Genomic DNA, 13,617 nt, shown 5'->3' with positions numbered 1-13,617 from the left:
AAGAGGCCATTTGACTCGTTGAATGCATTGAGTACAGGATTTGGGAGGTCATGTTATAGCTGTACAAGACATTGGTTCACCCACTTTTCGATTCTTGCATTCGATTCTGGTCTCCCTACTGTAGGATAGGAACGATGTTGTGAAACTTGAAAGTGTGCAGAAAAGATTGAGAAGGATGTCGCCAGGGTTGGAGGGTTTGTGGTATAAGGAGAGCCTGAATAGGATGGGGCTGCTTCCCTGGAGTGTCAGAGGCTGTGGGGTGATCTTATAGACATTTATAAAATCATGAGGGGAACGGATAGAGTAAATAGGCTAGAGGAGGTGGTGGAGGCTGGTACAATTACAACATTTAAAAGGCATCTGGATGGGTGTGTGAATAGGAAAGGTTTGGAGGGATATGGGCCAAATGCTGGCAAATGGGACACTAGATTTAAATAGGACATCTTGTCAGCATGGATGTGTTGGATCAAAAAGTCTATTTCCGTGTTGTATATCTCTATGTTTATTTGATGACAGATGCTTTATTTCTGCTGATGTAAATATTGTTAGGGAAAGAGAATTCCTCTAGTAGGGGAAGATAAGAATCCTGGGAGACCCCCAATTCTGGTTTACGATCTAATGAACACACTTTCAGCACCAATTGTGCATTTATGTCTCATTTTGTTTCATTTTTCTTGTTTTATTCCCTGCTCCGATGACTCTCTCAGTCTGGATGGTTCTCAGGCTGAGAATATTGTGGATTGGGCCTTGATCGACTGAATGTTTTATTGCTCTGGAAGGTGTAAAAGGGGCTCAAAGTTTCAGCAGAAAGCCAGCTGAGCTGAGAACAGACAACATCTTTCTCTGGGAACAGGGAGAAGAGGACAGAGAAATCAGAACCTGAAATCCGAGCCGACACCAGAGTACCATGTTATTAGTGCTTTGATTAGCAGTGCCAACCCTCGACCTTTACCTCGCTTCCTATTCAACTTGGATGCCACGTACCCCCTCAATATTCAGATCCAATCCTTGTCATCCTGAAGCCACGACCCTTCACTAGGCTCCCTGCTCAGCACACTTTACTTAAATCACTTCAACTCCACATTGCAACAAATTCCCACTTTCCACCAATATCCTGAATGTCCTCACTCACTCAGTTGCTGTCTCACAAATGAAAGATTTCATTGTAGCTTCCGCTCCCAGTCAGGACAAAACATCTTTGAAAGCTGCTCTGAAAGTCCAGTCTTCACAATGACACTTCTGCTTTCCTTCAGTTCAAATTGTCCGTGCTGACCAGATATCCCAAATTAACATAATCTCATTTGTCAGCACATAACCCATACCCCTCTCAATTCTCCCTATTACCAGATGCCTTTTGAAATGCTTTAATTGTACCAGCCTCCACCACTTTCTCTGGCAGCTCATTCTATGCACACAACACCCTCTGCGTGAGAAAGGTGCCTGCAAAGTTCCTTTTAAATATTTTCCCTCTCACCTCAGACCTATGACCTCTAGTTTTGGTCTCCCCTACTCTGGGGAAAACTTTTCGCAATTCACCCTATCCATGCTCCTTATGAACTTCTCTAAAGTCAACCCTCAGCCCCCAATGATCCAGAGAAAACAGCCCAGCCTATTCAGCCTTTCCATATAGATCAAACCCTCCAACTCTGGCAATAGCCTTGTAAATCTTTTCCAAATCCTTACAAAGGTTCGTAACACTTTTCCTGTAGCAGGGAAACCAGAACCGAATACAGTATTCCAAAAGTGGCCTAATCAATGTCCTGTACAGCCGCAACATGACCTCCCAATATCTGTATTGAAATGCACTGACCTATTAAAGCAAATATACCAAACACCTTCTTTGCCACCCTGTCGACCTGCGACTCCACTATGAACCAGCACTCCATGGTATGTTTATTCAACAACATTCCCCATCAAATGTGTAGATCCTGCCATGATCTGCCTTTCCAAAATCTATATTTCGAAATGGGGTCGAGAAATGTATAAGCCGTGATTGAATGGTGGAGCAGATCTGATGGACTAAATGGCTTAATTTCTGCGCCTATGTCGTATGGTCTCTTGCTGTCCTGGACACACTGAGAGAATTGGAAGCAGGAATACGTCATTTGTCTTTCCAGCTTTCGCCAGTATTGAACAGTTCATAACTCGATATAAATATACCTGTATCTAGATGGATAGGCTAGGACTTTTTTCACTGGAGCATCAGAGGTTGAGAGGTGACCTTAGAGAGGATTATAAAATCATGAGGGGTATGGATGAGGTGAACGGCAGGTATTCTTTCCCTAGTGTGGGTGGTTCAAGATGATGGAGCAAATTTTGAAGGTGAAGAAAGAAATATTTTAAAAAGACATGAGGGGCACCTTTTTTTAAAGATAAAGAGTAGTTCGTTTGAGCAATCAATGTCCAGAGGAGTTGCTGGATGCAGGTACAGATACAATGTTTAAAAGACATTTGGATAAGTCCATGAATAAGAAAGGTTCAGAGGGATATAGGTCAATCATTGGCAGGTGGGACCAGTTTAGTTTCAGAACACCGCCAGCATGGACTAGTTCAACTGAATGGTCTGTTTCTGTGCTGTATGACTCTGTAACTGTTCTGTACTGGTCTTAAAACCATTTTCTTGCATTCTCCCATAACTTCTTTGTTCTTCAAAGTCACATGAACTCAGCCTTGAATACATTCAATAATCGACCTAACTGCAGGAAGACATCCCCACTTCTGAACTCAATTCCTCTTGATGATATACCACTTGCTTTGCTCATTGCTTGCTGCACTTTCTGACAACTGGCAGTGACTGGTGTAGAAGGACAGTAAGGCCCCTTTGTCTATCCACACATCACTCCTGATGAAGGGCTCGTGCCCGAAACGTTGACTCTCCTCCTCCTCAGTTGCTGCCTGACCGACTGTGGTTTTCCAGCGCCACAATATTCAACTCTGATCTCCAGCATCTCACTTTCGCCACATCTCAACATATCACCATTTAAACAATGCACCTCCTTTCTGCTATTTTTTTTACACTGCAAAGGCTATAACTTCACATTGTGGTACTGCATTTGCCATGTGTTTGCAAGTTGACACACAGACCTGGATCAACTTTTCCAGAGTCTGGCCCCTCCTTCGGTTCACTCTTGAACCCCAGAATGAAAACGTGGTGAGAAAAACACTGTTGTACTCACAAATGTTAGACAGAGGAAGGAAGTTACAGTCTGGGGTGAAGTTTAACCTTATGCAGAGAGAAAAAAGCAGCAGCAGCTTCAGAGCTCACGGTCCAACCTCCGCATTTCCACAATGGCCGGCTCTGATTGGCAGGAGGACAGACTCCTTCCGGTCCTCCAAGGTTCTCCACTGCTCCATGGAAAGGAGCTCGCGCTCTCCCAAGAGTATGCGCAGTGCTTTGCTGACACTGGCGATCATGCGCAGTACTTGCTGACACCGCGGAGCATGCTCAGTGTGCAGGAATTTGTAACAAATTTTAAAGTTAAAAATCACAAAGCACCAGGTGATAGTCCAACAGACTTATTTGGAGAACTAGCTTTCGGAGCCCTGCTCCTTCATCAGCTGATTGTAGAGTATAACATCGTAAGACACAGAATTTATGATCTTATATTCCACAACCACCTGATGAAGTAGCAGCGCTCCGAAAGCTAGTGCTTCCAAACAAGTCTATTGGACTGTAACCTGGTGTGGTGTGATTTTTAACTTCGTACACCTTAGTCCAACACGGGCACCTCCATATCATGACAAATATTAAGTGTCCAAAGGCGAATACGAGAGAAAATTGCCGAAGCTATTTTATTTTGCCGATTTTTTCCCCCTGTGCCTCGACATTTTATTTCTTTTGCATTTTGTTTGGCTGCTCAACGTTTCTGTCTTTTCCCCAGGGTAGAGGTATTCCAAAACTAGAGAGCAAAGGTTTAGGGTGTGGGGGAAAGATTTTAAAAGATCCAAAAGACTGGGAATAGAACATTCACCCCTTACTGGGCGAAAGTGAGGACTGCAGATGCTGGAGATTAGGGTCGAGAGTGTGCAGCTGGAAAAGCACAGCAGGTCAGGCAGCATCCGAGGAGCAGGAGACTCGACGTTTCGGGCAAAACCCTTCGTCAGGAAATAGCCATGGGGAACTGCAGGGCTGTAGCGTAAACGAGTGAGTCTAAGTGGGATGCTGTTTGGAAGGTCGGTGTGAATGGCCTGTAGGGATGATATGGTTCCACTGCCTGAACCACGCGTCTTTTGAGAAGTGTGGGAGGAGTGGGTTCCAGTTCATGGGACACTGACACGAGTCCTGGAGAAGGTGGCATTTGTGCTGTCTCTCTCTTCACATTTTGCCCCCCTGTCCATTTTCTCCCCATCCACTGCCCCCTGCCCATTCTCTCTCCTCACACCGCACCCTCTATTCTCCCCCAACCATCTGAACCACAGCCTGTTCCCCTGTCCATTTCCCTCCCTTCTCCACAACCACCAGCGACCCCCCAACACACGCCCCCAACAATCGTCCTTTCTCGTGCCTCAGCGCTCTTTGATCGCTTTATGAAGTCTTTCTCAGGGGAGAGAGAGAATGGATGGTGATGACTTTACCTGGGAGACACGGCATGTGAGAAATAGCTGATTTTTAAAATTGAGAATAACTAAAACCATATATTCAGAAACTTCGTTAAAGTCGGGGAAAAATGTTATTTTTTTCAAAAAAAAGCTGCAGAAATCTTTCTGAAACTTGCATTGATGTTTGTGCAGTTAGGCCACAACAAATGACAGTCTGTAACGAGTGAATGAGTGAATAAAAGACAAGTCCAACCTTGCCCTCGCGCAGAAAGTGAAAAATGCAGATGCTGGAGATCAGAGTCGAGAGTGTGGTGTTGGAAAAGCACAGCAGGTCAGGCAGCATCCAAGGAGCAGGAGAATCGACGTTTCGTGCATAAGCACTTGGCACTCGGCCATCGCTCCTTCAACCCCCCTGTGATGGCGCGTGAACTCGCTGGTGCCTCCGCAGGTGGGAGGAGCAGGTGAATCCCTTCCGGCACATACAGCAGGTGAATGGCCTCTCTCCAGGGTGGACCCGCTGGTGGGTCAGCAGTGCAGCTGACTGAGTGAAACCCCTCCCACACATGGGGCACGTGAATGGCTTCTCTCCCTTGTGGACTCACTCATGCGTCTGCTGATGGCTGATCCGACTGAAGCCTTTCCTACACACTGAGCAGGTGAATGGCCTCTCCCGGTGTGAATCCGTCTGTGGGTTTCCAGCAGGGATGGGGAAGGGAATCCTTTCCCAAAGACCCCACATTTCCAATGTTTCCCCTTTGGAGAGAACTTTCCTTGTGTTGCTCTGGGATTGAAATTACAATCAGAACAGGTACATAGCCTTTCCCAACTTGAGGGGTGAGACTTTGATTCCTCCAAGCTGAGTAAATGGTTTGAAGCACTTTTCACAGTCAGCGCACTGAATCTCCATCACTCGGTGTCTCAGTATTCTTCCTGCCACAGGACTGTCCAAAATCTCTCAAACAAACAAACAAAAGCAAACATGCCTTCTTGATTGGAATGGCTGCTGATATTCAAGTCCCAATGAATCAAGTGGCTCTGTCAGAAGTTGATGTATAATTTGCTATAAGATTTCTTTCTGCACGTCTTCCTGCAAAGAAAAATCACAAAATAAGTGATCACTGTCAGTACAGTTAATGAACATAACATTGGTGGCAATTCCTGTAGATTGCGAGATATCTGCTGATCACATATTATCCAGGCCACAGAAACCTGAAAACCCTCATGCAGCCAGATAGCCTTAGCTGTGCATAGAGGAAAACTTCATTTCAGTGACAATAACATGGAACAAACTGCCTACAAAGATGCTGGAAATGGAGCTGAATCAAGGATATGAAAATGAAATGTTAAGGCTGCTTGAGAAAAGAAAGGCAGTAAAATTGCTGAATGACTTCCTGCTGACCTATTAAATAAAAAATTATGACAAAAAAAGGACGTAACTCCATTACTACATTAGAAGGTGAATAATAATTACAACAGAAACTTTTACAACAGCCAACAATATCAGATATACACCATATAGAACAAAGAACAAAGAAAGTTTACAGCCCAGGAACAGGCCATTCAAGCCTGAGCCGAACCAAATGTACTGTCTGAACCTGTCGGTCAATTCCTAAGCATCGTTATCCCTCTGCTCCCCACCCACTCATGCATTTGTCCAGACGCATCTTTAATGAATCGACCGTGCATGCCTCTACCACCGCTGTTGGCAACGCGTTCCAAACGCCCACCACTCTCTGTATGAAGTAAAACGCATTTTCACTTTGAATAAGTGCTGCCCTTGCCGCGTTCATTGTAACGGGAGCTCTGCCCCATCCCTAATTCAGGCAGTCGGATCTCGTTAAACGAAGCTGCTTTTTGAGACTGTAGACAGGCCGTTTTTGCACAAGGCAGTGTAAGAAACAAGGGCTCGCCCGAGGTTTGCACCCGGGATCTCTCGCATGCCCACGCACCAGAAGGCTCAAAGCGAGAATCACATCAACGACCCACAGGCCACAGGCAGCCTACATGTTTTGAGCAATGTGCCAATCCCTTAAATGCTGCTCAGTTCCTTGAGAATCTAACCTTTTAGTTGTGAACATGAGGAAAGGAGCAATTCTTTTCTAGGGTGCAAACTGTATACGTGCCAAACTGAGGGAATACGCAAGCAAAATAGCTTTAAGTATTTGAGCACCTTTGGAGTGTCTGCTCCCTCCCTGGATACACTCCAGTTGCTACAAGTGAACAGTGTTTCACCCACCCCGACCTCCCCTTCCCCCTCGCTTCTGGAGGGTTGTATATGGAAAGGGGGAGACATTGCTTCGCTCCCAGATGTTGCCCAGAGGGATGGAGTTTCACTCTGAAACTGACAGGGCTGCATTCGTATTGTGACGTCAACAATGGAGTGCGGACCGGACAGCTGCCCTGCAGTTGAGGCACGTGTGGAGGGGAGAGCACTTTGCAAATCCCACTCTCCTCCAAGTCAATGCAGTTTGAGTTCAAGCAAAGCAAGGGGTTTAAATATACTTTAGAAAACCTCCTTTGTGCCGTGGGAAAACTCCGGCCGCGGGAAATGCAGTGTTACAGATTTATAGTAACAGAAGCAGGAGTAGACCATTTGGTCAAGCCTGCTCCGTCATTCATTAAGATCACAGCTCACCAACCTGCACTATCCCGACTACTCTTAATTCCCCTACCATGCAAAAACCCATCCAACTGTGTCTTCAATATACTTCATGAAGCTGTCTCAACTGCTCTCTTGGGCAGAGAATCCCATGGAGTCTCACAGAGTGACACAGATGTACAGCACGGAAACAGACCCTTCGGTCCAACTCATCCATGCAGCCCAGATATCCTAACCTAATCTAGTCCCATTTGCCAGCACTTGGCCCAAATTCCCATAAAACCTTCCTACCCTCCAACCTCCAACCCTGGCAACATCCTTGTAAATTGTCTCTGCACCTTTTCTAGTTTCACAACATCTTTCCGATAGGAAGCAGACCAAACTTACATGCAATATTCCAAACGTGGCCTGACCAATGTTCTGTACAGTGGCAACATGAGCTCCCAACATCTATCCTCGATGCTCTGACCAACAAAGGAAAGCACACCAAACGCCTTCTTTACTATCCAATCTGCCTGCGTTTCTACTTTTAAGGAACTGTCAACCTGAACTCCAAGGTCCCTTTGTTCAGCAACACTTCCAAGGAACTTACCATTAAGTGTAAAAGTCCTGCTCTGATTTGTTTTTCCAAAATGCAGCACCTCATATTTATCTACATTAACTTCCATCTGCCATTCCTCAGCCCATTGGCGCATCTGATCAAGGTCCCGTTGTGATCTGAGGTAACCTTCTTTGCTGTCCACTACACCTCCAATTTTGGTGTTATCTACAAACTTGCGAACGAGACCTCCTCCGTTTTCATACAAATCATTTATATAAATGACAACAAGTAGCGGACCCAGCATCAATCCTTGTGATACACCATTGGTCACAGGCCTTCAGTCTGAAAAGCAACCCTCCGTCACCACCATCTGTCTTCTGCCTTCTAGCCAGTTCTGTATCCAAATGACTAGTTGACCCTGCATGCCATGAGATTAAACCTTGCTCACCAGTCTCCCATGAGGAACCTTGATGAACGCCTTCCTGAAGTCCAGAGATATCACGTCCATTGCTCTGCCCTAATCAATCCACTTTGTTACTTCTTCAAAAAACTCAATCATGTTCATGGGACATGATTTCCCAAGCATAAAGCCATGCTGACTATCCCTAATCAATTCTTGCCTTTCCAAATACATGTCAATCCTGCCTCTTAGGATTCTCTCCAAAAACTTGCCCATCACGGATGTCAGGTTCACTGGTCCATAGTTCCCTGGCTTTTCCTTACCACCTTTTTAAATAGTGGCACCACATTAGCCACCCTCTAGCCTTCTGTCACCTCACCTGTGACTATTAATGATACAAATATCTCAGTAAGAGGCCCAGCAATCACTTCCCCAGTTTCCCATAGAGTTCTAGGGTACTCCTGATCAGGTCCTTGGGATTTATCCACTTTTATGCATATCAAGATATCCAGCAATTTCTCATCTGTAATATGGGCATTTTTTCAACATGTCACCATCTACTTTCTCACAGTCTATATCTTGCATGCCCTTCTCCACAGTAAACACTGATGCACAATATCCGTTCAGTCTCCCGCACCGCCACCCCCACACCCATCTACTGCAGCTCCACACAAAGGCCGCCTTGCTGATCTTTGAGGGGCCCTATTCTCTCCCTTGTTATCCTTTGATCCTTAATGTATTTATAAAAACACTTTGGGTTATCCATGACTCCATTTGCCAAAGCTATCTCATGTCCCCTTTTTGCCCGCATGCTTTCCTTCTTAAGTATGCTCGTACTGCCTTTATACAGTAAGGATTCACTCGATCTCTCTGTCGATACCTGATATATGCATCGTTCTTTATCTCATTTTCTCTAGTCATCCAGCATTCTCCAACCTGCGTGGGTTGCGCTTCGGAGGGTCGGTGTGGACTTGTTGGGCCGAAGTGCCTGTTTCCACACTGTAATCTAATCTAATCTAATCTAATCTAAACCTACCAGCCATTCCATTCACCCCAACAGGAATATACTGTGTCTGGACTCTTGTTATCTCATATTTGAAGGCTTCCCATTTTCCAGCAGTCCTTTAACCTGCGAACATCTGCCCCAATCAGCTTTTGAAAGATCTTGCCTAATACCTGAGTCTTTCTCCAATTTAGAACTTCAACTTTTGGATCTGATATATTATTTTCAATCACTATTCTAATGCTAATAGAATTATGGTTGCTGGCCCTTAGGTTTTGCACCCTCGCCAGTATGTACATCCACATTGTGAATTAGAAAATGTACTTGAACACACTTAACAAATTCCTGTATTTGGCAGATAGGTAAATGGGCAGGAGTTATACCTTGGGTACACTCTTCCTTCATTCCCATCAACCCTAACCCCATTCCTACCCCAATAGTCCAACGGCACTTTCCCCTGCAACTGCCGAATGTGTGACACCAGCCCATTTACCTGCTCTCTCCTCACTATCCAAGGGCCCAAACTTACCTTCCAGATGAAGCAGCACTTTACCTGCACTTCCCACAACCCAGTCTACTGCATTTGCTGCTCACAACGTGGCCTCATCTACATTGGGGAAAACGAAGCATAAACTGGGTGACTGCTGCACAGAACATCTACGTTCTGCCTGCAAAAAAGACCCTGAGCTTCCAGTTGCCTGCCAATTCCACACCTCACCCTATTCCCTGGCCAACATCTCTGTCTCAGGCTTGCTGTAGTGTCCCAGCGAAGCTCAGCACCAGCAGAACGAAGAGCACCGAATATTACACTTGGGGAGCATACATCCCTCTGGGCCTGAAATCCATAGTATCCTCGTCCCTTCCACACACACCAAGTCTTGTTATCACATAGTCTGTCATTACACACTACCTATTCTTAGCCATGAACAGACTCCATTCACCCTCCCACGCAAATCGTTATCAACTCCTTTTCCTGTCCAACAGTTCTTCCCTCGCTTTGGGCTCTGTCCTGATCTATCATTTACTGCATCCGCCTTCCTCCCACAATATCTCCTGCATCTAAACCAACGTTTTCCCAATCACCATCAGTTCTGTGGAAGGGTCACCGGCAACTCCTGTTTTTTGTTTCTGATATACAGCATCCACAGTTCTTTCTCCTTTTTATTGAGGTAGAGTTGGAAATTGTTTCGAGAGACAGAAGGAGTGCGGGGGCGAGGGGGGGGGGGGGGAGGTGGAGACAGAACAGACATGAACTGTTGATCTCCATTATTCCTCAGAACGTCAAATCATTGCAGTGCGATCACTTCCCTTAAGCATGAATAGAGGTCCATTGCCGACCGTGAGCTTGTGGCGCAACGGTAGCGTGTCTGACTCCAGATCAGAAGGTTGCGTGTTCAAATCACGTCAGGCTCACTAACGTCAACTTCTTGCATTTCAAATCAAGAAAGGAGTAGGTTCACTCCGTATATCTGTTGAGACAAATCTTCTTTTCGGAAACTTTCGATCAGACGTGAAGCTTTGCTGTCTGTTTGATTTGTGAACACTGTGTCAGGGAGGTGGTGTGCCCATTTTCTGGGTAAATGCGCAACTCCCCTAGTTCATCACGGGATTTAAACACAGCCACCTCCCTCTGGGCAGCCGCTTCGCTCAGTTGGTGACAGCCCGGTGTGAGTAACATAATACCGATACTTTTACAACATAATCCAAAGATTCCCAGCTTTATGTTTCAATCTATCAGGAGAGTGACAGCGAGTTCAGATAGAAATGTTTCCCACCAACATCAAATCCTTTCCTCTCACTGGACACAGTTAAAATTATCTTTATTCAACAGGAGGAGCGGCCTCTCTCCACATTAACGGTGAGCCTGAATTTTATAAATGGTGTCAGTAAAATCCAGTGGCGGACACTGATTTGGTTCAATCGATTTTCTTGCCAAGAGTAATTCACCGAGAGGATGTTGCTGTGTGAAACAGCGTGGGGAATTACTGCAGGGCCTCCAGCACATGGAACACACCGCAAATGATGTGTTTCACCTTCACCAGTTTATTCCTATCTCGGAGAAGAGAGGTTTGACGATTCGGAACATAGCAGCCAGACAGAGGACAGGAGAAGAGCACTCAGCCCTTCACAAGCTTGTCACAACAGCTGGGTCATCGTGGCCCGTGTATCAGTATGGGATAGTGAGCTGCATCTTCTGACTGGAAGCACAGCAAATTGGAGTGCTGGTGGGACTGTCACACAGGAGAAAACGGCTTCGACCTATCAACTGGAGTGGCTCCCAATGCGCAACTCCGCTCACCTCAACTGAATAACTGTAAACAAATTACTCCGTGATTCAAAGGAATACTCGGTTTTGAATCTGCATTGTGTCATGTACCTTCGAGAATGATGTCAAAACACCTTCATTGCTGTGATGGAGTATCCTGTTGGGCAGAATATATCCGTTGTCAAATTTCCTACGTTCTGTTGGCCCAACTCCGATTTCACTCAGAATCACGAAATGTGGGACAGCGCAGACTGAGGCCATGCAGTCCACCTTAGCTCTGCTGGCTCAACACAATATGTAAATAAGTGTCTCATTCTGTCGACTTCTCCCTGTAAATCTGCACATTGTTACATTGAACATGCCCACCGAATTCCCTTTTGTGTCTATTGAATCTACCTCTTTGTCACTGTCAGATAGCGACTTACTGACCCCACTCCCTGTGCGAAAACGGTCTTCCTAATGTCAGTTTTACTTATTTTCCTGATGACTTTAAATCTCTGCCAAATCATTCTCGATCCTTTCAGGCTTAGGAACATTTTCACTGCATTATTTCCTCTGTCTAAAACCCTCATGACGTGGAAAACTTCAATCAGACAAGCTTTCAGCCCTCTGTTCTCCAAAGAGAGCTGCCCCAAACTTTCCAATCTCCCTTCATTGCTGACATTCCTCAGGACGGTACCATTCACGTTAACCTGTTCAGCGCTTCCTTAAGTGTCATCCTCAGAATTGAGCGTAATACAGGTGGAGGATTCATTCAGACTCGGATTGCGCGGGCGAAAAATCTGCAATACTTGTTCTCACTTTGAACAAGTGTTTCCCTTCGCCGTGTTCACTGCAATGGCAGCTCTGCACCGTCCCTAATTCAGGCCGTCCGATCTTATTTAACGAAGCGGCTTTTTGAGAAAATTCATCGGGTATTTTTGCTCAGGTCAATTTAAGGAATGATGGTTCTCCTGGGATTGGAACCCAAGAATTCTCACACGGCTGCATATGCTCGAAGACCCAAAAGCTAGAATCATATCCCAGACTAACGAGCCACCAGCCATGGGTGCAGCCACCTCCGGAAGCAGCTGAGACCTGCTCAGTACGAAATACATTGTGCATTGCTCCCAGAATTGCAAGTAGGGAAGAGTTTCAAGAACATCTGCTTCTCAATCTGTGTCGCTGCTTCCAGGACGCTGCTGTTTGTCCTGTCCCCAGTGACCGGGCTCTCTCCACTGGTGGATAATTGAACCATTTCGTTTCTACTTGCAAGCTGTGCTGGTGGAAGGCAGAGCCCATTCACTCTTCTGCTCTCTCACACTATTACGTGAGGCAGGAGAAGTCAGTTACAGACATGCGTAGGAAATGGGCAACTTTGAATTTGTTCCAAAGGTCCTGTTAATGGAGAGATAGAAAGATGCTGTGCTGTCGGGACAGAGAGAAATGGACACCGGAGACTCTTCCCTCAGGTAAATTGATATCAGTGCATTTTTGTGCAGCCTGCTTGGTGCTCAGAATTTGTCTTAACACAACAATCCTGCAGGAAGTCTTTTCTTACACCGTTGGTTTCTTTACTGCGGGAAATGGACTAAAACAGCAAGTCATGTGTTTCAATTTCACCGGTTCATTGCCGTCTGAGAGAAGAGGTTTCACATGAGACACACCGACAGAGACCAGGACAAGACAACTCAGAGCTCCACAAGGGTGCCAGCGCAATTGTGTGAATTTCACTTGTGTATCGATGTGATATATTGAGCTCAGATACCCGAAGTTTTAGGAAACAAATGACATGGCAAGGAAAAGAACAGAGCGCCGTTATACGGGAAAGCTACTAAAGACATTAGGTGAGCAGGAGAAAATGGTTTCGCTTCTGGGTTATGATCCCAGCATGCACCCGTTGTGCCATTCTCCTGCATTGCACGGTAGCTTTTCCAGAGAAGTATTCAGCTTTCCATATGGCGTGTGACTTGCCTGTTCGAGAATGACATCAAAAGATCTTCACTGCTGTAGTGTCATGTGCTGTTGTGCAGACATGTCGCCGATGTGCAAATATAAACTCAGAGAGCAATGTACACTAGAGACTCTGAGCCAGCTGAAACTTGCTCAGTGTGAAATACATTCCACATTGCTCCAAGAATTGCTAGCAGCAAAGTGTTTCCAGAACATCTGCTTGTCATTCTGACCACGGGGCGCTGATATTTGTCTCATCCCCAGGAACTGGTCTATCTCCACTGGCGGATAATTAAACCAATTTGTTTCTACTTGTCCGCTTTTCTGGAGGGACGGA

General features: G+C 45.7%; 1 non-coding gene across 1 annotated transcript; it reads left to right on the top strand.

The window, feature by feature from the left end:
- The first annotated feature begins 10,423 nt into the window (after positions 1-10,423).
- Positions 10,424-10,495, top strand: trnaw-cca (transfer RNA tryptophan (anticodon CCA)). The gene has a single exon. It is a non-coding gene; the product is annotated as a tRNA-Trp (tRNA).
- The last annotated feature ends 3,122 nt before the right edge of the window (positions 10,496-13,617 follow it).

This window comes from Chiloscyllium plagiosum, unplaced genomic scaffold, assembly GCF_037043375.1.
Source record: "Chiloscyllium plagiosum isolate Xiang-an unplaced genomic scaffold, Cpla_swu_hap1 HiC_scaffold_27, whole genome shotgun sequence".
Taxonomy (NCBI): domain Eukaryota; kingdom Metazoa; phylum Chordata; class Chondrichthyes; order Orectolobiformes; family Hemiscylliidae; genus Chiloscyllium; species Chiloscyllium plagiosum.
Note: the sequence above shows the minus strand (reverse complement) of the source record. Positions and strands in the feature narration are given on the sequence as shown.